Source organism: Oncorhynchus mykiss, chromosome 21 (assembly GCF_013265735.2).
Source record: "Oncorhynchus mykiss isolate Arlee chromosome 21, USDA_OmykA_1.1, whole genome shotgun sequence".
NCBI classification, from domain to species: Eukaryota; Metazoa; Chordata; class Actinopteri; order Salmoniformes; family Salmonidae; genus Oncorhynchus; species Oncorhynchus mykiss.
This window is the reverse complement of record NC_048585.1, coordinates 44,532,511-44,560,266: the sequence shown is the minus strand read 5'-3', so window position 1 is coordinate 44,560,266 and position 27,756 is coordinate 44,532,511. Positions and strand designations below refer to the sequence as shown.

At 43.3% G+C, this 27,756-nt stretch overlaps 1 long non-coding RNA gene across 2 annotated transcripts; it reads right to left on the bottom strand.

Annotated features, from left to right (window-relative positions):
• Window positions 1–3,555: 3,555 nt before the first annotated feature.
• On the bottom strand, window positions 3,556–22,323 carry LOC110500530. 2 transcript variants are annotated; one of them, XR_005038612.1, is made up of 4 exons: window positions 21,982–22,323; window positions 20,381–21,642; window positions 5,343–5,482; window positions 3,556–4,232 (listed from the first exon to the last, which is right to left on the bottom strand). It is a non-coding gene; the product is annotated as an uncharacterized LOC110500530 (long non-coding RNA). The 2 variants fall into 2 exon arrangements; XR_005038613.1 differs by lacking the exons at window positions 20,381–21,642; window positions 21,982–22,323 and adding an exon at window positions 5,846–6,072 and having other exon boundaries at window positions 3,564–4,232.
• Window positions 22,324–27,756: the final 5,433 nt, after the last annotated feature.

Genomic DNA, 27,756 nt, shown 5'->3' with positions numbered 1-27,756 from the left:
GGGGAGCGTCGCTGCACAGCTACTTTCAGGGATCTCCAGAGATGTTCGATCGGGTTCAAGTCCGGGCTCTGGCTGGGCCACTCAAGGACATTTAGAGACTTGTCCCGAAGCCACTCCTGCATTGTCTTGGCTGTGTGCTTAGGGTCGTTGTCCTGTTGGGAGGTGAACCTTCACCCCAGTCTGAGGTCCTGAGTGCTCTGGAGCAGGATTTCATCAAGGATCTCTGTGTACTGGTCTTCCAGTCCCTGCCCTGAAAAACATCCCCACAGCATGATGCTGCCACCACCATGATTCACCATAGGGATGGCTCCAGGTCTACTCCGGACGTGACGGTTGGCATTCAGGACAAAGAGTTCAATCTTGATTTCATCAGACCAGAGAATCTTGTTTCTCATGGTCAGAGAGTGCTTTAGTTGCCTTTTGGAAAACTCCAAGGGGGCTGTAATGTGACTTTTACTGAGGAGTGGCTTTCGTCTGGCCACTCTAACATAAAGGCCTGATTGGTGGAGTTTTGAAGAGATGGTTGTCCTTCTGGAAGGTTCTCCCATCTCCACAGAGGAACTCTACAGCTCTGTCAGAGTAACCATCAGGTTCTTGGTCACCTCCCTGACTAAGGCTCTTCTCCGCCGATTGCTCAGTTTGGCCGGGCGGCCAGCTCTAGGAAGAGTCTTGGTCTTTCCAAACTTCTTCCATTTAAGAATGATGGTGGCCACTGTGTTCTTGGGACCTTCTAGATCTGTGCCTCGACTCAATCCTGTCTCGGAGCTCAACGTACAAATCCTTCAACCTCATGGCTTGGTTTTCGCTATGACATGCACTGTCAACTGTGGAACCTGTGGGACCTTATATAGACGGATGTGTGCTCTTCCAAATCATGTAGAACCATCAAGGATGATCAATGGAAACAGGATGCACCTGAGCTCAATTTCGAGTTTCATAGCAAAGGGTCTAACTACATTTTCAAAAATTTCTATAAACCTGTTTTAGCTTTCTCATTAGGAGGTATCGTGTGTAGATTTCTGAGGAAAAAAACATATTGAATCCATTTTAGAATAAGGCTGTAACGTAACAAAATGTGGAAAAAGTCAAGAGGTCTAAATACTTTACAAAGTCACTGTATATTACAATAGGTTTACTGCAACATATAATACCTGATTTTACTTGCCACTGAGCTGCCTGCAAGTTACTGTTAAATTCACACCAATCCCTTTACAGTGTAAGTGTGTGAATGTCTATGCCTTGATGCGTATCCTGCAACATCCTTGAAGTGTGTACCTTGTGTGTGTGTGTGTTCTCTGGCGTGTCTCCAGTGTGAGAGATTGATGGCACATTAAAGTGAAGGACACATCGTGCACCTGTGCTCCTGTAGCACAGAACCAACGCACAGGTAGACATGGTGCTGCAATTATCAAGGTGCCCCAGACACACACACACACACACACACACACACACACACACACACACACACACAAAGGGGAATGGAAACACAAGGCTTTAGAACAGCAGCTAACTGTAACTGTAGCAAAATTTGCTGGTGTCAAGCCATATAAAAATACACAAACACACAGTGAGGGAAAAAAGTATTTGATCCCCTGCTGATTTTGTACGTTTGCCCACTGACAAAGAAATGATCAGTCTATTATTTTAATGGTAGGCTTATTTGAACAGTAAGAGACAGAATAACAACAAAATCCAGAAAAACGCATGTCAAAAATGTTATAAATTGATTTGCATTTTAATGAGGGAAATAAGTATTTGACCCCCTCTCAATTAGAAAGATTTCTGTCTCCCAGGTGTCTTTTATACAGGTAACAAACTGAGATTAGGAGCACACTCTTAAAGGGAGTGCTCCTAATCTCAGCTTGTTACCTGTATAAAAGACACCTGTCCACATAAGCAATCAATCAATCAGATTCCAAACTCTCTCCAAGGATGTCAGGGACAAGATTGTAGACCTACACAAGGCTGGAATGGGCTACAAGACCATCGCCAAGCAGCTTGGTGAGAAGGTGACAACAGTTGGTGTGATTATTCACAAATTGAAGAAACACAAAATAACTGTCAATCTCCCTCGGCCTGGGGCTCCATGCAAGATCTCACCTCGTGGAATTGCAATGATCATGAGAACGGTGAGGAATCAGCCCAGAACTACACGGGAGGACCTTGATCTCAAGGCAGCTGGGACCATAGTCACCAAGAAAACAATTGGTAACACACCACGCCGTGAAGGACTGAAATCCTGCAGTGCCCGCAATGTCCCCGTGCTCAAGAAAGCACATATACATGCCCGTCTGAAGTGTGCCAATGAACATCTGAATGATTCAGAGAACAACTGGGTGAAAGTGTTGTGGTCAGATGAGACCGAAATGGAGCTCTTTGGCATCAACTCAACTCGCCGTGCTTGGAGGAGGAGGAACGCTGCCTATGACCCCAAGAACACCATCCCCACCATCAAACATGGAGGTGGAAACATTATGCTTTGGGGGTGTTTTTCTGATAAGGGGACAGGACAACTTCACCACATCAAAGAGACGATGGACGGGGCCATGTACCGTCAAATCTTGGGTGAGAACCTCCTTCCCTCAGCCAGGGTATTGAAAATGGGTCATGGATGGGTATTCCAGCATGACAATGACCCAAAACACACGGCCAAGGCAACCAAGGAGTGGCTCAAGAAGAAGCACATTAAGGTCCTGGAGGGGCCTAGCCAGTCTCCAGACCTTAATCCCATAGAAAATCTGTGGAGGGAGCTGAAGGTTCGAGTTGCCAAACATCAGCCTCAAAACCTTAATGACTTGGAGAAGATCTGCAAAGAGGAGTGGGACAAAATCCCTCCTGAGATGTGTGCAAACCTGGTGGCCAACTACAAGAAACGTCTGACCTCTGTGATTGCCAACAAGGGTTTTGCCACCAAGTACTAAGTCATGTTTTGCAGAGGGGTCAAATACTTATTTCCGTTATTAAAATGCAAATCAATTTATAACATTGTTGACATGCGTTTTTCTGGATTTTTTTGTTGTCATTCTGTCTCTCACTGTTCAAATAAACCTACCATTAAAATTATAGACTGATCATTTCTTTGTCAGTGGCAAACGTACAAAATCAGCAGGGGATCAAATACTTTTTTCCCTCACTGTACTGTATTTTCAAAGCTGCGAAACAGCCCGTTCAAATGAAATGACATACAATAGCACTGCATCAATGAAATGGTAATCAGTCAAGAAAAAACACCTGTGAAAATGTGTATGAAAATCAACACGTTTTTCCCAAACAACTGCCATTTACACAACTTCTTATGAGGACAGAGAAAAACGTAGATCATATTGAGTCTTTCTTATTTTAGGATTGAAAATCTGAAATCAGAATATTAATACCTTGTACTGTGAATGAGTTCCATCCGTTTTAGTGAACAGTGTTTTTTTCTAGAATTCCATGGAATGTTCCATTATTACACATTTTCTTATCTGGACTGTATATTAAACACATGTCTGCACCAAAACATTACAAATGGCATTTAGTCTTACATATGATTTGGAAAGTCATACACAAGTAATATAATATTAATAAATCAAGAACTTTATTGAAAGTACTTTATTGCAGGGAATACATCGTCTCACTCAAACCTGAAAACAAAGTGCAAGTTACATAGAAAATTTGAATGACAAAATATGATAAGAATAAGGCATATAATAAGAATATTTGGCTTTAAAACATCTATTTTTTCTGTACACACTAGGCCTATAGCCTAATACACAATGCCAATAGCCAAATGCATTCCACTATGCTTATAGCCTAATACATGAAGAGTCAGAATGGGAACAAATTAAAAGCATGCAAGGGAGTCAAAATGACTAGTGACAATCTAAGCTACTGGGTGAGGACTAGGTGTCCCTTTACTAGTCCCTATGTCTGCAATGAGTCACACTCAATGGAGTACCACAACCTAAAACAATGTAGGTCCTCCACAATGCATTACTGCTTGCCCTTGCATCCTGGCGCAACACAAACAAACCACGTCATATCCTCCTTCCTATGTTTCTATCTGGGCTGTGAGGGTATGATTGTCCCTCAGCCCTGTCTGCAGACTCAGCAGCATGTTGTCCAGTCTCTCTAGCCCCTGTCTGTCCTTGGCACCTTGGAGACACCTTCCATTGACTGCCTGGTGCACAGGTGACATGTCTACAGTGTCGTCCTCTTCACTAAGTTCTGAGAGCTGACAGTCCACCAGCGTCCTACAGAGAGAGAGAGAGAGAGCGAGAGAGAGAGAGAGAGAGGAAGCAAGACATTTTAAACATAGACCTAATGTACATCACACATAGGCCCAGTAGTACACAACAAGAATACATAATTAACAGTTAGAGTGCCAGCTAGACAATGATAATGTAGTTACCGAGCTGACTACCTGCCTGAACTTTCAAAAGTCAGAGCTATTAGCTAGCTAGCTGTAAGGGTTAAGCTTCAGGTTTAGGCTACATTCATTATTGCAATCAACAGTCAGCAGGCTTACTATTTTTAGGAATCATATCACAGATGAAGACGCCTAAGGAGATATCTACCTATGTAGCTAGTTATTTAGCTAGCTGATAATTATATGGGTATCATACATTTTACTTGTAAAATAGCAATCCTGCAGCAGCTCTCTCTTGTGGCTGACTAGCTACTAGCTAGCTTGCTACACATCAAATCAGACACTAGCCATTTCATGTTAGCTCTTAACTAATACCAATGACAAATTCTCTTTTGAAATGTCAGTATGAGCATTGTATTTTGTACATCTATCAATGAAAACATAGCTACATATCTCATTAGGCGTCAAAGAGACGAGACAAGAGAAGAGCTAAATCAAGTAGGCTAGCCAGCTACCATGGCTCGTTTTGCCTGACTGTGTACTCGGATTCATATCAAAGTTAATTTCACAGACTCATAGTATAATCGGAAAAAATACTTTAAAATGTAAATATTATAATTTACCAACGTAAAAACTATTTTTTTTCCTTCTACCAATTGGTAGTTATGATCGTGTCTCATCGCTGCAACTCCCCAACAGGCTCGGGAGAGTCGAAGGTTGAGTCATGAGTCCTCCGAAACATGATCCACCAAGCCCCGCTGCTTCTTAACACCAGCTCGCTTAATCTGGAAGCCAGCCGCACCAATATGTCGGAGGAAACACAGCTCAACTGACTACCGAAGTCAGCTTGCAAGCGCACGGCCCACCACGAGTAGCTAGAGCGCGGTGAGCCAAGGAGAACCCCCCGGCCAAACCCTCCCCTAATCCGGACTACGTTAGGCTAATTGTGCACCGCCTTATGGGACTCCCGGTCACGACCGATACAGTGTCTTACCTTAATATTGTTGTCCTGATCTCAATGACAAAGCTGTCAAAGTTGTGAGAAACATTTCAGGTCCAGTGTAGGTGAGGCCCGTGGCACCATTCATTCACTTTCAGTCCCCCACTCAAAATAGATCTCGCCAGCTTGTAGTCCTAAAAACGGAAATGATTTACCTCTGGTTCGTTCAGCCATTCCCATGGGCAAAATAAATGGGGAAAAATGTGGGTTTTGGAATAAACTCCGAAGGTCTGTGGTTAATACAGACTTATGAGATCTTAGACGTTTTGCTCTATGAGATAGTGTCAGTCAGTGATCTTTATGAATTATGAAGCCTTTGTGTGTTGTGTTTTTATTACATAAAGGCGTCAAAATTGACAAAAAGTGACGTTAGCTGATGAAGATTAGCTCATAGAACAAAACGTATAAGATCTCCTAAGCCTGTGTTACCACAGACCTTATTTTCATCGTTTATCCAAAAACCCTATACATTTTCCCATAGGCTTTGCTAAACGAACCATGGCGGAGTTAGTTCCTACAAAAAGACCCCATTACTATTGCTCACTATTCGCTCTCTCCCGCCAGTCGTCAGTGGCAATTTAAGATGGCGCTACCCATACCTCTAATAAACATACAATATCAACATCCTAAAAATAGAGATGTTTCTATGTCAAATGCTCATGTTTAGTATTAGTGGATGGAATACACGTGTGTGCTTATAGCTTTACTTCCTAAAGTCTTTCCATTCCCCTTTAAGACACACACACAAGTCCACACACTTGTTCTCACATCTTTCAAAGGTGGCTAACCCACACAAAATGTACATACATTCACACACGCAGACATCCACAAAAGGTCACCTACACATACACTGTGTACAGTGGCTTGCGAAAGTATTCACCTCCCCTTGGCATTTTTCCTATTCTGTTGCCTTACAACCTGGAATTCAAATAGATTTTTTTGTATAATTTGATTTATACAACATGCCTACCACTTTGAAGAAGCAAAATATTTTTTATTGTGACGCAAACAAGAAATAAGAAAAAAAAACTGAAAACTTGAGCATGCATAACTATTCACCCCCCCAAAGCCAATACTTTGTAGTGCCACCTTTTGCAGCAATTACAGCTGCAAGTCTCTTTGGGTGTCTCTATAAGCTTGGCACACCTAGCCACTGGGATTGTTGCCCATTCTTCAAGTTAAAACTGCTCCAGCTCTGTCAAGTTGGATGGGTTCTGCTGGTGTACAGTAATCTTTAAGTCCTACCACAGTTTCTCAATTGGATTGAGGTCTGGGCTTTGACTAGGCCATTACAAGACATTTAAATGTTTCCCCTTAACCACGTGAGTGTTGCTTTAGCAGTATGCTTAGGGTCATTGTCCTGTTGGAATGTGAACTTCTGTCCCAGTCTCAAATTCCTGGAATACTGAAACAGGTTTCCCTCAAGAATTTCCCTATATTTAGCGCCATCCATCATTCCTTCAATTCTGACCAATTTCCCAGTCCCTGCGCATGAAAAACATCCCCACAGCATTATGCTGTCACCACCATGCTTCACTGTGTGGATGGTGTTCTTGGGGTGATGGGAGGTGTTGGGTTTGCGCCAGACATCGCGTTTTTCTTGATGGCCAAAAAGCTCAATTTTAGTCTCATCTAACCAGAGTACCTTCTTTCATATGTTTGGGGAGTCTCCCACATGCCTTTTGGTGAACACCAAACATGTTTGCTTATTCATTTTTTTAAGCATTTTTTTATTTCTGTCCACTCTTCTGTAAAGCTCAGCTGTTTGGAGTGTACAGCTTAAAGTGGTCTATGGACAGATACTCCAATCTCTGCTGTGGAGCTTTGCAGCTCTTTCAGGGTTATCTTTGGTCTCTTTGTTTCCTCTCTGATTAATGCCCTCCTTGCCTGGTCTGTGAGTTTTGGTGGGGGCGGTCCTCTCTTGGCAGGTTTGTTGTGGTGCCATATTCTTTAAATTTTTTAATAATGCATTTAATGGTGCTCCGTGGGATGTTCAAAGTTTCAGATATTTTTTAGAACCCAACCCTGATCTCTACTTCTCCACAAATTTCTCCCTGACCTGTTTGGAGAGCTCCTTGGTCTTCATGGTGCCGCTTGCTTAGTGTTGCCCCTTGCTTAGTGGTGTTGCAGACTCTGGGGCCTTTCAGAACAGGTGTATATTTACTGAGATCATGTGACAGATCATGTGACTCTTAGATTGCACACAGGTGGACTTTCGAGTCTCATAGCAAAGGGTCTGAATACTTACATAAATAAGATATTTATGTTTTAAATGTTTTATAAATTTGCACAAAAATCTAAAAAACAGTTTTCACTTTGTAATTATGGGGTATTTTTCATTTAATCCATTTTAGAATAGGGCTGTAACGTAACAAAATGTGGAAAAAGTCAAGAGGTCTGAATACTTTACGAAGGCATGTATACAAATGTGGGCACCCCTTCAAATTAGTGGATTTGGCTATTTCAGCCACAACCGTTGCTGAAAGGTGTATAACATCAAGCACACAGCCATGCAATCTCTGCTAGAGCTGCCACGGTCAACTGTAAGTGTTGATATTGTGACGTGGAAAAGTCTGTGAGCAACAACGGCTCAGCCTCGAAGTGGTAGGCCTAACAAGCTCAAAGAACGGGACTGCAAAGTGCTGAAGCACGTAGCGCATAAAAATCGCCTCTCTTTAGTTGCAGCACTCACTACCGAGTTCCAAACTGCCTCTGGAAACAACGTCAGCACAATAACTGTTCGTCAGGAGCTTCATGAAATGGGTTTTCATTGCCCAGCAGCCACACACAAGCCTAAGATCACCATGCATAATGCCAAGTGTCGGCTGGAGTGGTGTAAAGCTAGCCGCCATTGGACTCTGGAGAAGTGAAAACACGTTCTCTGGAGTATTGAATGTTAAAACACTGTTTATTTATAATCCTGTTCATATTATGACTGTGTTTATCTGTGTTTCTGCACAGACAGATTCTTGCTGTATGAATGCACTTGAAAAGGATCTGAGAAAGGCTATACTGTATGTATTATTACTTCACCATCTGGCAGTCTGACAGACAAATCTGGGTTTGGCGGATGGCGGGAGAACCTTACCTGCCCGACTGCATAGTGCCAACTGTAAAGATTGGTGGAGGAATAATGGTCTGGGGCTGTTTTTCATTGTTCGTGTAAGGCCCCTTAGTTCCAGTGAAGGGAAATTTTAACTCTACAGCATATAATGAAATTCCAGACAATTCTGTGGTTCCAACTTTGTGGCAACAGTTTGGGGAAGGCCCTTTCCTGTTTCAGCATGACAATGCCCTCTGTGCACAAAGCGAGGTCCATACTGTAATGGTTTGTCGAGATCGGTGTGGAAGAACTTGACTGGCCTGCACAGAGCCCTGACCACAATCCCATCAAACACCTTTGGGATGAATTGGAATGCGGACTGCTTGCCAGGTCTAATCGCCCAACATCAGTGCCCGACCTCACTAAAGCTCTTGTGGCTGAATCGAAGCAAGTCCCTGCAGCAATGTTCCAACATCTACTAGAAAGCCTTCTCAGAGGAGTGGAGGCTGTTATAGCAGCAAAGGGGGGACAAACTCCATTTTAATACCCATGATTTTGGAATGGGATGTTTGTCGAGCAAGTGTCCACATACGCCTGGTCATGCAGTGTACACACACACACACAAATGAACATACATTACATGCATCTGCACTCATTGCTCTGCACACACACCAGGTTCCCAGGGGAGACCCCAGAGTGCACATAGATCAGCCCCGTCCCTGTAATGCAGAAGGTCCTGTTACATCATCAGCCCTACCATCACAACATTTACCCTGCCTTAGCAGAACATCACCAGGGAGCCTCTTTACTGCCGTAATGTACTCCTTGTTAGTCTAAATACTAGCACTCTACACTCTACTCTAGCTACCTCTTATGGGATGGTTGACACACACACACACAAATGGGCACACATACACGGAACCACGCAGGCATGAGCAGACACACACACACAGACAAGAACAGTCACACAGACAGACGTGAAAGCTCAGGCACGTATGCATACACGTGCCATTGCGTGCACACACACACACACACTGCTCTTCCGGATGTCATTTTGATAATGAGTAGTGTGGTGGCTGGCTGCATGGCAGAAGAGCATGAATGTTTTAATGTAGTTCATGTACTTAGTATGGAAGGTGTTGAATATTTAAAGTAACTGCCCAGTGTTTCCAGATTTCTATGAAATATTACCTATATATAGTTTCCCTTCCTAATTAAAAAAAAATAGGTATGTTAAAAAGCTGCTTTTCTGTGTTGGAACGGTGTGTGTGTACCCCAACAACAGAAGGGTGTGGGCGTATAATGGTCATTAGACTGCTGATTGGCCAGATTATCCTCCTCAGGGAGATGACATCATGTTCTATAAGGAAATAGCAAGCATTTTTTTTAACGCTGTTTGAGATACAATTTTGGGGGGGGGTTAAGTGTTTTTTCTCCAATTTATGCTTTGGCCACAAATACGAGTATTTGACAAGTCAACAACATTATTTGGCTATGAGTTAACAGAATATGAACTTTTAAAAGTGAGATTTCACTTGGCAGTTACTTTAACTGTGTTTCATGTACTCATGTCAAAAGATTGCTTTAAGTGACCGTTAGTATACATATTTTAGTGCAGCATGTGTATACAGTGGGGCAAAAAAGTATTTAGTCAGCCACCAATTGTGCAAGTTCTCCCACTTAAAAAGATGAGAGAGGCTGGTAATTTTCATCATTGGTACACTTCAACTATGACAGACAAAATGAGAAGAAAAAATTCCAGAATATCACATTGTAGGACTTTTAATGAATTTATTTGCAAATTATGTTGGAAAATAAGTATTTGGTCACCTACAAACAAGCAAGATATCTGGCTCTCACAGACCTGTAACTTATTCTTTAAGAGGCTCCTCTGTCCTCCACTCGTTACCTGTATTAATGGCACCTGTTTGAACTGGTTATCAGTATAAAAGACACCTGTCCACAACCTCAAACAGTCACACTCCAAACTCCACTATGGCCAAGACCAAAGAGCTGTCAAAGGACACCAGAAAATTGTAGACCTGCACCAGGCTGGGAAGACTGAATCTGCAATAGGTAAGCAGCTTGGTTTGAAGAAATCAACTGTGGGAGCAATTATTAGGAAATGGAAGACATACAAGACCACTGATAATCTCCCTCGATCTGGGGCTCCACGCAAGATCTCACCCCGTGGGGTCAAAATGATCACAAGAACGGTGAGCAAAAATCCCAGAACCACACGGGGGGACCTAGTGAATGACCTGCAGAGAGCTAGGACCAAAGTAACAAAGCATACTATCAGTAACACACTACGCCACCAGGGACTCAAATCCTGCAGTGCCAGACGTGTCCCCTTGCTTAAGCCAGTACATGTCCAGGCCCGTCTGAAGTTTGCTAGAGAGCATTTGGATGATCCAGAAGAAGATTGGGAGAATGTTATATGGTCAGATGAAACCAAAATATAACTTTTTGGTAAAAACTCAACTCGTCGTGTTTGGAGGACAAAGAATGCTCAGTTGCATCCAAAGAACATCATACCTACTGTGAAGCATGGGGGTGGAAACATCATGCTTTGGGTCTGTTTTTCTGCAAAGGGACCAGGACGACTGATCCGTGTAAAGGAAAGAATGAATGGGGCCATGTATTGTGAGATTTTGAGTGAAAACCTCCTTCCATCAGCAAGGGCATTGAAGATGAAACGTGGCTGGGTCTTTCAGCATGACAATGATCCCAAACACACTGCCCGGGCAATGAAGGAGTGGCTTCGTAAGAAGCATTTCAAGGTCCTGGAGTGGCCTAGCCAGTCTCCAGATCTCAACCCCATAGAAAATCTTTGGAGGGAGTTGAAAGTCCGTGTTGCCCAGCAACAGCCCCAAAACATCACTGCTCTAGAGGAGATCTGCATGGAGGAATGGGCCAAAATACCAGCAACAGTGTGTGAAAACCTTGTGAAGACTTACAGAAAACATTTGACCTCTGTCATTGCCAACAAAGGGTATATAACAAAGTATTGAGATAAACTTTTGTTATTCACCAAATACTTATTTTCCACCATAATTTGCAAATAAATTCATAAAAAGTCCTACAATGTGATTTTCTGGATTTTCTTTTCTCATTTTGTCTGTCATAGTTGAAGTGTACCTATGATGAAAATTACAGGCCTCTCTCATCGTTTTAAGTGGGAGAACTTGCACAATTGGTGGCTGACTAAATACTTTTTTGCCCCACTGTATGTGTGCGTGTGTGGGAAGGGGTCGTGGTAGCTGGAGAGAGGCGTGGGGCGGTAGAGAGAGCGAGATGCCAGGAGCATAGTATGCCATTATCTATTTTGTCTTTCACACCTGTTGTCACCCCCTAATCCCTCCATGATCAAAGCAAATTAACACGCGCCCAGCTCTGACACACCACAAACATACACTGGCCGTGGGGAGAAGAGAGGGGGAGGAGACGGAGGATAGAAAAGAGGGGGTTAGAGGGAAGAGTTATTTAATGAGGGTGTGTGAGGCCGGTGTGACAGGGCCGACAGAGATATCACACTCTGCACGCATGGCCACGAGGGGTGAAGGGGAGAGGGGGGTGCGCATTTGTGTTTTTCTCTGCATGTGCACTACCGTTCAAACATTTGGGGACACTTTGAAATGTCCTTGTTTTTGAAAGAGAAGCAAAAAAATTGTCAGTTGAAATAACATCAAATTGATCAGAAACACAGTGTAGACAGTGTTAATGTTGTAGCTTTGAACGGCAGGTGTTTAATGGAATATCTACTTAGGCGTTCAGAGGCCCATTATCAGCAACCATCACTCCTGTGTTCCAATGTCAAGTTGTGTTAGCTAATCCAAGTTTTTCATTTTAAAAGGCTAATTGATCATTAGAAAACCCTTTTGCAATTATGTTAGCACAGCTGAAAACTGTTGCTGTGGGGGTGTTTTTAAGGTCAGGGACTTGGAGACCAGTCAGGATCGAGGCAAAGATGAACAGAGCAAAGTACAGAGAGATCCTTGATGAAAACTTGCTCCAGAGCTCTCAGAACATCAGACTGGGGCAAAGGTTCACCTCCCAACAGGACAACGACCCTGAGCACACAGCCAAGACAACACAGGAGTAGCTTCAGGACAAGTCTCTGAATGTCCTTGAGTGGCCCAGCCAGAGCTCGGACTTGAACCCTATCTAACATCTCTGGAGAGACCTGAAAATAGCTGTGCGGCGACGCTCCCCATCCAACCTGATAGAGCTTAAGAAACTCCCCAATGTGTTCCAAGCTTGTAGCGTCATACCAAGAAGACTTGAGGCCATAATCACTGCCAAAGGTGCTTCAACAAAGTACTGAGTGAAGAGTCTGAATACTTATCTAAATGTGATATTTACATTTTTTATTTTTTATAAATTTGCAAACATTTCTAAATGCCTGTTTTTGTGTTTTCATTATAGGGTGTTGTGTGTAGATTGAGGAGAATATATATATAGTTTTATACATTTGCTACAAATTCCCAAAACCATTTTTTGCTTTGTCATTATGGGGTATTATGTGTAGATTGATGAGGGGGAAAAAACTATTTAATCCATTTTAGAATAAGGCTGTAACAAAATGTGGGGAAAGTCAAGGGGTCTGAATACTTTCCGAATGCACATCTGTGTGTGCATAAAATCTGGCAAATTGAAAATGCTAATGTAGGCTTTCCTCTCTTTCCTCTGTTAATACTGACATGATTAAAGGGACAATGCTTCATTCATGTCATCTCGCCACTTGCTCATTTTTGACATTGAGTCAAGAAGGTAGGGAGAGAGGAAGATGCTGCCTTGGCAGAAACACATCTTTTACCTGTATGTGCTTAAGTCACATATTCACAATGAGAGAGAAGGCTGCCAACTACATACAGTTGTGGTCAACAATATTGGCACCCTTGCACTTTTTTTCAAATAATGCCGCATTTCTTCCAGAAAACTGTTGAAATTAAAGTTTATTTTGGTATCCACATATGTATGTCTTCGGTGTGCAGTTGAAAAAAAAAAAAAAAAAAATGGAATCATTTACTGAATTTGAGCTAATTCCACAAAGAAATCCTAAAATGGCCCGGACAATATTATTGGCACCTTCTAGAAGTAGTTAGAAATAATTATATTTCAAACAGGTGATTCTCATTTACTTTGGAATTGAACTCACCTGTGCTGAGTTGAAGTTGTCTGCAGTATAAAAATCATGTATTCAACCAGTTTGAGTAGAGAAAAGGACTCATTCTCCTGTTCTGTGTCACTGTGTGTACCGTATGGACAAAAGAAAGAAAACCAAAGAACTCTCTGAGGAGGCCAGACACAAGATTATAGCCAAGCATGGACAATCTCAAGGCTACAAGTCCATCTCCAGAGACCTTGATGTTCCTGTTTCCACCGTACGTAATGTTATCAAGAAGTTTAAGGCCCAAGCCGCTGTCGCCAACCTCCCAGGACGTGGCCGCAAGAGAGAACTTGGCGGAAGAGTGCAGCGAAGGATTGTTTGAATTGTGGAGAAATCACCTCGATCAACTGCCAAACAGATTCAAGCTGACCTTCAGACACAAGGTATGACTGTTTCAACTCAACCATCCGTCGCCAACTCCATGAAAGGTGGTAGGAGACACAGAAGGACCCCATTGCTGAGAGAAAGACATAAGAAAGCTGGGCTGCAATTTGACAAAACACACCTGAACTTGTCAAAACCCTTCTGGGAAAATATCCTGTGAACAGATGAGACCAAATTACAGCTTTTTGGTAAAACACACAATCTCTATGTTCACAGAAAACAAAATGAAGCTTTCAGATAAAATAACAACTTCCCTACAGTCAAACATGGAGGAGGTTCAGTGATGTTTTGGGGTTGCTTTGCTGCCCCTGGCACTGGGTTCCTTGAACGTGTGCATGGCATCATGAAATCAGGAGAATACCAAGGTATTTTAGAGCGCAGTGTCAGAAAGCTGGGTCTCTGTCAAAGGTCCTGGGTCTTCCAGCAGGACAATGACCCCAAACATACTTCAAAAAGTACCCAGGATGAGTTCAAGACAAAACACTGGACTGTTCTGAAGTGGCCAGCAATGAGTCCAGATCTAAATCCCATTTAAAACTTGGAGAAATCTGAAAACAGCAGTTGGGAGAAGGCCCCCTTCTAATCTGGAAGAACTGGAGCAGTTTTCACAAGAGGAGTGGAACAAACTACCAGTACAGAGGTGCAGGAAGCTCATTGATGGTTATCGGAAGCGCTTGAATTTTGACCAAAGGCAGTGCTACCAAATATTAAGTCTAGGGTATCAATTTTGTCAATGCCAATCCTGTTTATTTTCTGATTTAAATGGATATATTAAGTTCTGAATCAAAAACAAAGGTTCTGTAATATTAACAGTGAAATAAAGAATTGTGGAGACCAAATACTTTGTTCAATTACAACTTATTTTTAGGGAAAATTGTGAGTGACTTGAACAAAGTGCCAGGGTGCCAATATAAACTGTACATGACAAGACAGGATCAATCAGTCCCTACAGATTTTTGGACCAAATAATTGGATTTTGTTTTTGTGGTAGCTGCGGTCCAAAATGTTAGATTTTTGCTTGGGCAATCATGACATTCTGCATGACAATTTGTGATGATTTTGTCCAATTTGTCACATGAAACAGTTTGTTGTTTGATTCCACCATTATATGCTGTAAAAGTGTGGTGATTTGTTAAAATTACGAGCCCTGTTGTTGCAGTGCAGTTTTTGACTGTGTGTGTGTGTGTGTGTTGTCCCTATGTTTTCTCCTACTTTGAAGGTCAACTGAAGCGCAGTTGTTTGATCCAAAATCAAGTGCTCCAATCTCTCTGTCCCACTTTGGTACCATGGAACTGTCACCTATCCATGTCGATGCTCTCACCGAGCACTAATTGGGCACTCTACCCTTGTGTGTGTGTGTGTGTGTGTGTGTCACCGGTACAGATGGTGTAACAGGTTAATTGTGCATTGATGACCCCTGAGCTGTTTGACATACTGATATCAGTGGCACACCTGTCACAGATTGTGTGTGTGTGCATGTGTGTGTGCGTGCGTGTGTGTGTGTATTGCCCCTCTGTGCTCTTACTTTGAAGGTCATCTGAAGCACTGTTATTCCGATCCCAAATCGACTGCCCTCCTCTCTCTGTCCCACTTTGGTACCATGGCATCGCACCAATCCATGCCAAATAATGCCTTTACCAGGCACTATACACAGCCCCCCCCCCCCCCCCACCACCACCACACCTCCCCAAAGTCATCGCCCATAGATGATGATTGACGTCCAACCCAAAACCACAGAAAACAAATAGACTTTCCACATAAAACCATAAATCAGTCAGGTAGGACCTTCAGCATTTACACTCATTGATCATTAGTGAGACCAAATGTGATCATCTAAAACCCATTGCTACCGGGCACCATTTCACACACAACATCTGTCCCATTGGCATTAAACAGGAGGTGAGTAGTGAAAAACAATGGAACTGAAGAATGGAAATTTACGGCCATCTTAGACAGGTAGAATCAGACATCATTCTTTTGGGTGGCGGTGGTCTGAGCGGTGGGATAGAAATTGCTGTCATTCGCTCACAGCTCATAGCCTTTTATAGATCTGCGACCGTATTTGGAAACAACAGTGTAATGAAATAATTACAAATGTTCAGTGGTATGTAACACCTACATTTTCTGTGGTTTATTGCAGTAGTTGTATTTTTCACACACTACAACACTAATGGGAAAGCAATATCCTTATTGACGGACCCATATCCTTATTGACAAACTTGCTGTGTGTGTGTGTGTGTGTGTGTGTGTGTGTGTGTGTGTGTGTGTGTGTGTGTGTGTGTGTGTGTGTGTGTGTAATACTCTCTATTGTATGTAGTTACTTGCATCAAGCATCATGCATACACAATCCTCCTGTCATCTCAACCCCAATAGTAGCCACTCCCCTATAATAATTAGAGTTACTGTACATTATAGATGCACATGATCAGCTTCACAATAGACTGGTTCCTGGGTCTATGTACTGTAGCATAATACACAATGCCCCAGCTCCCCTTTGTCCCTGACTAACTGCCTGGCTCACTGACAACGCTGCCATGGTTACTTTAGCCAGGGAGAGAAGATACACTTTGAGGGTGAGGGAAGGATGGAGGGGGAGAGAGAGAATAGAGAGAAAGAGATGGGTTAACCTCGGGACAGGCCGATACCGCTCTGTGTGTGTGCAGGGCTGAGAGGCTGCTCTCTAAACTGAGCACGGTGTTGTTGATCAAATCTGTGTGTGTCTGTTATTGATAAATCAGTGTGTTAATGAGTGGTGCTGACGGGGCCTGATGAATCACACTGCAAGAATGAACCGCTCACACGCTGCCTCTATACACACACACTTCCTTTATACACACCAGCAGCCAGCCAGAGTGTGTGTGTTGTCACCACATCATTTGTCTCTATGCAAACACAGACATCCTCATGCAGGCCCACTGTCATGCAGACACACACAGTAGATGAGCGTGCCCCAAAATGATGTGTGGTCTAGGTGTTGCTGTATTCTGTTTGGTTAACAGCATTTCTCTGTCCCTATACATCATCCCATTCATTCTCTGTCTCTCTGTCTCTGTCTCTCTCTCTCTGTCTCTCTGTCTCTCTCTCTCTGTCTCGCTCAATTCAATTCAATTCAAGGGCTTTATTGGCATGGGAAACATGTGTTAACATTGCCAAAGCAAGTGAGGTAGATAATATATAAAGTAAATATATAAAGTGAAAAACAATAAAAATTAACAGTAAATATTACACATACAGAAGTTTCAAAACAATAAAGACATTACAAATGTCATATTATATATATACTGTGTTTTAACAATGTACAAATGGTTAAAGGACACAAGATAAAATAAATAAGCATGACTCTCTCTCTCTCGCTCTGTCACTCTGTCTCTCGCTCTGTCACTGTCTCTCTCTCTCTCTGTCTCTCTCTCTCTCTCTCTGTCTCTCTCTCTCTTGCTTTGTCTCTCTCTCTCTCTCTGTCTCTCTGTCTCTCTGTCTCTCTCTCTCTCTCTCTGTCTCTCTCTGTCTCTCTCTGTCTGTCTCTCTCTCTCTCTCTGTCTCTCTCTGTCTCTCTCTGTCTGTCTCTCTCTCTCTCTCTGTCTCTCTGTCTGTCTCTGTCTGTCTCTGTCTGTGTCTGTAATTCCCATGTGGTGATTCCTCCTCCATGTAGTGTTGGTTGCAGTGGAGCAGGCTGACCTTCTTAACAGCTGACTGGGCTGAAGTGGAGGGTGGGCCGGCATTAGTTTGTAGTTTGGGATAATACCCATCGGGGGGGGAGGAGGGGGGGGTCACATGATATCACATGATATCACAAATCAATTGAAGTTTCACATGCGAATGGCTAGGAGGTGTGTGGCTAATTATTCCCCCTCTGACATTCACCACTCACCTCATTCTCGAACTGACATCTCATGTGGTTTTTCTGTAAGGGATTGCGTTGCCACTCACACAGTCACAGAGACACACAAACACACTAAAACATATTGACCCATATCACCCGCACCACCACACTCACCAACACAAACCAAACAACACACACCAATGGAGAGATCACACACTGCCACACTACACGTTTGAACTGTCACCATAGTCGATACAGGAATTAAACATGACACAGCTATCCCCTCTCTCCATTCCTCTCTCCATGCCCCTCTCCATCCCTCATTACCGTGCACCACACACACACCTTCTCACACACCCTGAGCAAATGATTGTCTTTCTCTCTCTCTCTCAGCAATATTCCCACAATGACAGGGGCCCAGCTATATCTTAAAGTGAATGTCACCATTGTGGAGATCATAAAACAATCAGACTGTGGAGAAAAGGAATGGGTCTCAAACAATGGCAGGCCATTAGGACCTGGCCTTTATATCTGTTTTCACTGTGGCCTCGGTCGGTGTGACTGTGAGCGTGTTCCGCCATATTTTACACCTGTAATTACAGTGCGGTCACCGCGACGGCAGATGCTGTGTTCAGGGTTAAGGTTTCCATGGTGATTATCCTGATGAAATACGGTGGGTTGACATTCATAGAACGTTCACACCGCATTTATAGAACGTTCACACAACATTTATAGCAGCGATTCTCAACTGAAATGACTAAAACCAGGGAGAGTGACTACATTTTTAATGAGGTGCTATTAGCAGGGCTTCTTAACATTCTTCATCAAGAATATGGGCAACATTTAATTATTTCATTTGTCACATGATTACTACAACTACTATCAATATAGCATTACAAATTGTTTCCCAGCTTGGTTTAATGTGGGTTGAGAACCACTGATTTATAGAACGTTCACACAACATTTATAGAAAATTCACACAACAATCCAACCACAATAGAGGTCAAACCTCAAACAGAATCAAACAGTAATTGAGCATTCAATTCTTAAAATGACATGCCTGAAATCGTACTCGTAAATATGATATTAAATAGAAGACGGGTATACTGAGCGAGAAAAGGCTAATGGATTCTAAAGGTGACGTCACAGTCCTATAAATCAATCCAATTTATTGACACCCAGCACACTCCAAACGACCGGATCCAAATGTCAAGAGGACCGAGATGTGTGTCACAGTGTGTGAATATCACACAAAATCAGGATGTGCTCTTTATTTCCAAACATCACAATGTTGTAAATAATATTCATATTATTGCTTTTTTATTTTTTATTTATTTTTTTACATTAAAGGGATACTGCGAGGTTTGGCAATTAAGCAATATTATAGTCAAAAATGAAGCCATTTTCTAGTTAGCATTGGTTTACGAATAGACCTCTTATTTCCTTCCTACAGCACGCATAGACAGAAAAATGGTGTCCACGAGTTCATCCCAAATGCCAGAATATCCTTTTAAGAACGGTTTGTCTTAGACTTCATGCTCAACCCAATGTCTCACACTACCTCGTAGAAATACTACTGCCACCATTAAACATAATTTTGGTACATTTACATAGGAGGTCATAAAACGCCACCAGATGAAGTGACGAAGACCCCAAAGCAGTCTGGGAATATGCCTCCTCACGTCTAGTTTAATTCCGCTAACTAGAAATGTCTTTTGATAGATTTCCTCTGACAGGCTAAATGTGTCTCTGAGTTTATAACACACACACACACACACACACACACACACACATACATACACACACACATACATACACGGTTTATTTTACACAACACCTTATGTAGAAATAGTCCCAAGCCAGTTACCATGGGGGCCCCTCGGTGAACGGCCCCCAGAATCGTAAATGAGACTAGTGACGTTTTCATACGGCGCTATATCACTACGCCATATGTCAAGTTCATTCGACTGTCGCGGATGACCGGGACCTGTCTGCTGGTCGGTCCGCCGTGTTGACACCTAACACAATAATCAGAGCCATTACAGACAGTGAAGGGGTCAGTTTTCTGGTTAATTCTCTGCCATGTATACTTTGACCCTTGAGGTGTATTGTAACGGGGGAAATTAGGTGTTTAGAAAATGTACTTTTACTGTATTGTCAGATGTGACTGGATATATGTCTGAAGGTTTTAGATTCTCTACAGACAGGCTGAACAGAACCAGTACATACAAGTAGTTATTCCCTCTCGCTTCCATTTAGCTGATAATGCAACAGATGTTCCAGCCATTCCACAGATGATTCAAGAGAACCTTGACCTGAGTTCAATAAACCTGTGATCAGCTCCATTGACCTCCCCCACACATGACGGGGGCTTATGCTAGTGTCCCCGCTTGGTCAATACCCGAACAACACCTCTCCTTGCTACCGGGAGCACAGACTCAACTCATACTCTGCGTATGTGTTCAGTAACAGGGAGCTAGAGCTTTACCTTTAGAGAGCTTTTCTTTTAATAAACCAAACCAAAGATACAATCCTGAATCTCAGCGGGAAAGAAAGAAAGACAAGAAAAAAAGAAAAAAAGACAGAAAAGAGAAAGATAAGTGTTGACTCACCCGGTCTTTTTTCTAATTTTCGGCCTCGATTGCCACATAGTCGGACTTTTGAAATGAGTAATAATATCTGTTTCTGGCACAGGGACTTGTTGGCCTTGGGGCACGGCTTCCTCTTGTTGGCCACCTGCCGGTTGGCCTGGGGGTCCTTCACTTCCCGCCGCTGGCGGATCAACGAGCTGGCGAGAGCCGCCATTTTGCTGCCCGCGCCCGCTCTTCACCCGGTTGTGGTCGGGGGGAACCGTGGGCCGCCCCCCTGCCCTTTCACCCAGGGCGATGGAGCACCGCCCGGGGTGATTACCCAGAATCCTTTGAGCAAACTTGCCTAGATTGACATATAAATGTCAATATAATGTCAACAATATCTGGATAAATATAGTAGCAGAGTGGGGTCACTAGGGGATTCTCGCTGGAGGATGAAGGGAGAAGGACACCACAGCAGGGAGAGAGGGGGATGGAGAGATGGAGGGGTGGGGTCCTTGTCAAAGGCCCACCCAAAGTTATCAGGTGTTGGCTGATTGAGGTTTGGTTAGATGCAGTGCATTGTTGCTGTCACTGGTGGTTTACCTGTTGTTGTCTTTTAGATATGGCTGTTGCCTGTCCTTGCTGTTACCGTTGTTGTTGTTCAGGTGTTGCCCTGGTATGTCACTGTCCCTCCGTCAACATGGCAACAGAACAATAGAAAACTACTGTTGTCATTTTCCTGTACACAGAAAACAGTGGGTGAGAAGAACCACTATGCCAGTGTCCCTCTCTGCATGTGTCCCAATGCGGGTGCTCTGTTGTGGGCCCCAGGCCCTCCCCACGGCCCCCTCCTCTCCCTTGAGCTCCAGCTAACTTTGATACAGCTCCGTCAGGATAGGAAAGAATTTGCCTGACGACCGGATCATATCAAAACAGATGAGTCTCAAAGTCCTCATAGGCTCCAGTCCTGCGTCTCACACACACTCTTTAATTCAGTCAGGAGGAGGACAAATGAGGGATCGTTGAATAAACAACAAACAAAAAATGTATAAACGACATGACCTGGCAGACGTCCACAATGTAGCTCCTCCTTTCTTCACCTGATCTTTAACATCCCGCCATCAAAACAAGAGAATGACAAGAGAAAAGGAAGAATTCAAAATGGGACAGTCCGACCTGAGATACCGGCTCCCAAAAAAAGGGGGTTGAGGATGAAGAGGCGGACGGACGGACAGATGGACGGACGGAGAGCTGGATCTTCCCTTCCTTTCAAGCTCTCCTGGCATAACCCCTTTTATCACCTACCCCCCCCCCCCCCCCCCCCCCAAGAGTGACAGAGAGAGAGAGAGAGAGAGGAAGAGGGAGAGAGAAAGAAACATTTGTAAATACCAGCAGTTCCCACAGACAGAGGTGACATTCATGAACGAGGGAGCGAGAGAGATGAAGAACGAGAGCAGAGAGAGAGGGGGAACACATTCAGTACGCCTGCTGCCTATCCTCCCCTCAGATCTCCAACTCTGCAAGGCGCGCTAACTACAGAACCACTACAGCCGAGTGCCCTTCACACAGACACTGATGAGTTGAGGGGGAGAGAGGGATGGATGAAGGGATGGAGGTGACAGGTAGCTGTAGTCTCTTACGGTGCTGTGGCAGTGGCTGTGGCTCATCGGCTGGGGGCTGGTAGGTAGGTGACGGTCCGTTCAAGCTTAAGAGTCGTCTGTCCTCTGTACTGGCTAGTCCTCTCTCTTACTCTCACTGCTGCTTCAAAACGCACCGGAGCCTGCGTTCACCACTCCCCCTGTGTGTGTGTGTGTGTGCATGTGTGAGAGAGTGAGAGTGCGTGCATGTGTCTCTCAATCTCCCAAGCAAGACACTTCTCAGTTTCTGTGTGTGTGCGTGCAAGAGACAGAGTGTGTGTGTGACTCCCTCTCTCCCTCTTTCTTTCTCGTCCTTTGCTCACAGTGCATTACAGAGCCAGCAGCAACATGCTTTACACGCTCTCTCGCTCAATCACACGCTCTCTATTTCCCTAAGCCCTCCCCTTTGCTCTCCTTCTCCCTCCCTTCTCTTTGATTCGAAATCCCTCCTCACTCCTTGTATCTCTCCCATCCTCTCCTCCCCTCCCTCCCCCTTTCCTATTCTCTCTCTCTCTATCGCCCCCCCCCCCCTCTCTGTGATGTTGGTGTAAAGAGACAAACAGAGAGTGGATGTCAGTGGCTGTAGTCCCTCTCCACACTGCTCTATATGACAAGGACATGGGCAGTCAGACAGACAGACAGACAGACAGACACACTGAGTCAGGCAGGACAGCGTCATCGGTACAACGCCACTTATCAAACGTCTTAGACAGACGTATGAAGGCACCCGCGCCAACTTATTTGCTCTTTTCCACCTGGGTCCGCATGGCAAATGGTCCAAGACAATGCTCAAGGACCAGTTAGCCCTTCCCCCGTTAAGAGGACAAAATGCCTCTATAGAAATGTGTGTTAGAATAATGCTATTGTAGCCACGTTTGGTATTCGTCTGAAACTTGTCCTCTGTGGAGAATGTTTTTCTGCCATCTGTATTGATGTGTGATCTCTGTGGTAACTTGTATCTGGACAGGGTGAACTTGAAAGTATTGCATGCAAAAGGCTTTTATTCTGCATTGGCCTCATCCCCCACACAAGGCTTTGGATGCTGTGACATGCTGTGGAGATTGGGCCAGATTGATCAAGCTACCGTAATTTGGTGGGTCTGATTGGTCAATGGTGAATGGTTATGGTTTGAAAAGTTAGACCTTCAAAAGGCATTGTGTTCGATCTCTTGCCCTACGGAAACGGTTGTACGTAAACGCTCTTCTCTAGACTGCTTGGCCTTTGGCCTGAGTAGGCATGTTTTGTTCACGCTTAGATCTTTATGCCTAGAATAAGGCCTGTTTTAATGCCAGTGATGCTTTGTAACTTATGATTTTGCCTTATATTATGGAACTTGTACACGCTACTATGTTAATTAAATACTTGCTTTGTTCTTCACTTCTCATTACCATTTCTTGATCTTAGTCAGCTAATCTCAACATACTCAATTGCATATTGTTTAAGTATTATCAATGTACATTATTAAAACAATATGCACTACATGGCCAAAAGTATGTGGACACCCCTTCAAATGTTTGGATTTTGTTATTTCAGCCACACCAGTTTCTGACAGGTGTATAACATCAAGCGCACAGCCATGCAATCACCATAGACAAACAATGGCAGTAGAATGGCCTTACTGAAGAGCTCAGTGACTTTCAATGCGGCACCATCATAGGATGCCAACTTTCCAACAAGTCAGTTCTTCAAATTTCTGCCCTGCTAGAGTTGCCCCGGTCAACTGTAAGTGCTGTTATTGTGAAGTGGAAACGTTTAGGAGCAACAACAGGAGCAGTGGAAACGCATTCTCTGGAGTGACAAATAACGCTAAACCATCTGGCAGTCTGACTGATTAATCTGTGTTTGGCGGATGCCAGAAGAACCCTAGCTGCCCGAATGCACAGTTCCAACTGTAAAGATTGGTGGAGGAGGAATAATGGTCTGGGGATGTTTTTCATGTTTCGGCTAGGAAATCTTAACTCTACGGCATACATTGACATTCTAGATGATTTTGTGCTTCCAACTTTGTGGCAACAGAATGGGGAAGGCCTTTTCCTGTTTCAGCATGACAATGCCCGTGCACAAAGTGAGGTCCATACAGAAATGGTTTGACGAGATCTGTGTGGAAGAACTTGACTGGCCTGCACAGAGCCCTGACCTCAACCCCATCAAACACCTTTGGGATGAATTGGAACGCTGACTGCGAGCCAGGCCTAATCGCCCAACATCAGTGCCCAACCTCACAGATGCTCCTGTGGCTGAATGGAAGCAAGGCCCCGCAGCAATGTTCCAAAATCGTGTGGAAAGCCTTCCCAGAAGAGTGGAGGCTGTTATAGCAGCAAAGGGTGGACCAACTCCATATTAATGCCCATCATTTTGGAATTAGATGTTCGACGAGCAGGTGCCCACCCTTCTAGGTGGGTATGCCTGGCTGCCAAGTGGGTTGGTCTATGCCCTCCAAGGCCCACACAAGGCTGCACCTCTGCCCAGTCATGTGAAATCCATAGATTAGAGCCTTATGAATTCATTTAAATTGACTGATTTCCTTCTATAAACTGTAACTCAGTAAAATCTTCAAAATTGTTGCATGTTGCATTTAATATTTTTCTTCGGTATAGTAATAGCAGTTCAACAGTGCTTATATTATATGGATATAAGCCCTGGATTGGATTCTCACCTGCTGGGTTTTCTCTCCTTGTAAGATTCTCCCTCTCCTGGGAACTTACACACACATGCGCATGCACACACACACGTATTCCAGTTTTCTCTGCATATCCCTACTGCACCTCTCTCTCTCTCTCTCTCCCATCCTCTTACCCTCTTATTATTTCTCTCTCTCTCACCCTCTTATTATCCCTTTCTCTCTCCTTTTGGCTCTGGAGTTAGCTTAGCTCTCCTCACACCACAGAACTCCAGTGGATCAGAAGGACCCCGTTTCTCACAGCTCCACATTGAGGGGAGGTAGACACTTAAAACTGGAAAGAGCCACAGACACAGGAGATTTGTGATGAAGACATCACTCAGTCCAAACCAGCCAAGACCTGCTACAGAGTGCCAGGAGGAAGAGAGAAGAGGAGGGAGGGAGGCCAAGGAAAGATAACACTACAAAGGAGATAAAGGGTTTGTGAGAGAGAGAGAGAGAGAGAGAGAGAGGAAGACATAATGAGAGAAGGGAGAGAGAAGAAGAGGAGGGAGAGATGAGAATATAAGGAGTTAATGAGTCCATGTGTTTTGGTGTGTGTCGGTTTTCATTACTGTCAAATCCCTGAGCTTGACACAACCAGGTAGCGCTGACCAGAGATCACACATCAGATGATCTCCTCTCCTCTCCAGTGTCTCCAGTGTTTTAAATTAACACTTTGCTCAGTGTAAAGCTCTATTTGCATATTTCCCAGTGTGCCTTGCCTTTTTTGAGTGAATCGTAGAGAGTTACTATCCATGACTGTATTTGTTAGTGATATGGTTGTTGGATTCATTTTCAGTCATGTGGCTTTCACCAAGTGAGATCCTAAGCAAATATGTTATCATTAAAATGTTATTATTTAAGAAAAAACTATACATATTTCATAAGGCCTTATTTTTGAAGGCCTAGTTTTACCCTAATGTAGTGGCCTGACACTCAGGCCTGCAAAGTCACATAATTCTGGCTTGCAAGGGACGTGTATTCCTATTGGAATCCAGCCAGAGTGGGGATATCCAACATTTGAATTGTATTTTTATCAACTGCAAACCCCCACAATCCAGTGTTAACTCTGTTACTGTTAGCCCAAATGGGAAGTTTCAATTTATGGATTAAATTGAAGCCTTGGCGGGGAGGAAACTCCATCTGTAGCTCATTTATGAGCTGAATTGCACAGGTGCTAGAGTGAAAACTGTGGTTGAAGCCTTAGCTGGGGAATTGTTGCATTTCCATTTTCATCCGTTTTCATTGCACTTGCGTTCAGCAACATCTATGAATCACATTATTATTATGAATAGTATTGACGTCAAACGGGAGAACCAAGGACACGGCGGTTCCCAATGTTGTGAGATTCTCACAAGTTTTTACAGAACAACTGGTTCTGAGAGATAAGGATCAGGACGTGCAATTGTAACAGTAAGCGACTAAAACAAAATGGATGACTGCAGTGTAGCCGTTAATATGATTATGGAAGTGTATTCTTATTTTAAATTGATATAATTCTGTACCTGTCTATTAATGTTATTTATTATGCCACCAGATGTGTACCAAACTCACTAAAAGTGGCAGTAATAAAGCCTCTCTTGAAAAAGCCAAACCGTGACCCAGAAAATCTAAAATACTAATCGGCCTATATCGAATCTCCCATTCCTCTCAAAAAGTTTAGAAAAAGCAACTCACTGCCTTCCTGAAGACAAATAATGTATATGAAATTCTGTAGTCTTGTAGATTGCATTTACTTATTTCCAAATCAATCTACACAAATACCCCATAATGACAAAGCGAAAACATTTTGCAAACATTTTGAGAAATGTTTGCAATTTATTAAAAATAGAAAACTGGAATACCTTATTTACTCAAAATTGAGCTCAGGTGTTTCCATTGATCATCCTTGAGATGTTTCTACAACTTGATTGGAGTCCACCTGTGGTAAATTCAATTGATTGGACATGATTTGGAAAGGCACACACTTGCCTATATATGGTCCCACAGTTGACAGTGCATGTCAGAGCAAAAACCAAGCCATGAAGTGGAAGGAATTGTCTGAAGAGCTCAGAGACAGGATTGTGTCGAGGCACAGATCTGGGGAAGGGTATTATAAATGTCTGCAGCAATTTTTATTTTTTATTTAGGGGGCAGATAAGCTTTAATATTGCAGATACATTGTAGCTTCCATGAATGTAATTGTCTGCATCTTTTCCAATCCCCCATATATTTTGTAAATATATATACACACACACAAACACACACACACACACACACACTGTACACGCACACACACACACACACACACACACTGTACACACACACACACACACACACTGTACACACACACACACTGTACACACACTGTACACACACTGTACACACACTGTACACACACACACACACACACACACACACACTGTACACACACACACACACACAGACTGTACACACACACACACACACATATAAATATACATACATAAATACAGCGGCAACCCGTCAATCAAGACAGGTGTCTCACCCGCAATAACATCTGCTAAACACGTGTATGTGACCAATACAATGGTATTTGATTTGATTTGATTAGTAAGATGTTAGTAGCCCATGTGGCTCACCTGAATAATTTGGTCTATTTACACCTCTTAATTTCACCTACGGTTCTGACTTGGTGGTGCAAAGTAGCCTATAACCTGTTTTAGAGAAATGTAATCATAAATTTTTGCAAAAGCTTTCATTGTCTGCTGATATGCCCCCTTTATTTATCCTACGGTTCGCACTTGGTGTACAGGGAGAACACTGTAAGAATGGCCCATGATCTGAATTCTGTCGCTGTACATTTCAAATGTGCTAAGCAAATAGTTACAGTTGAAGTCGGAAGTTCTGACCCACTGGAATTGTGACACAGTGAATTATAAGTGAAATAATCTGTCTGTAAACAATTGTTGGAAAAATTACTTGTGTCATGCACAAAGTAGATGTCCTAACCAACTTGCCAAAACTATAGTTTGTTGTCAAGAAATTTGTGGAGTGGTTGAAAAACGAGATTTAATGACTCCAACCTAAGTGTATGTAAACTTCCGACTTCAACTGTACAGTGCCTTGCGAAAGTATTCGGCCCCCTTGAACTTTGC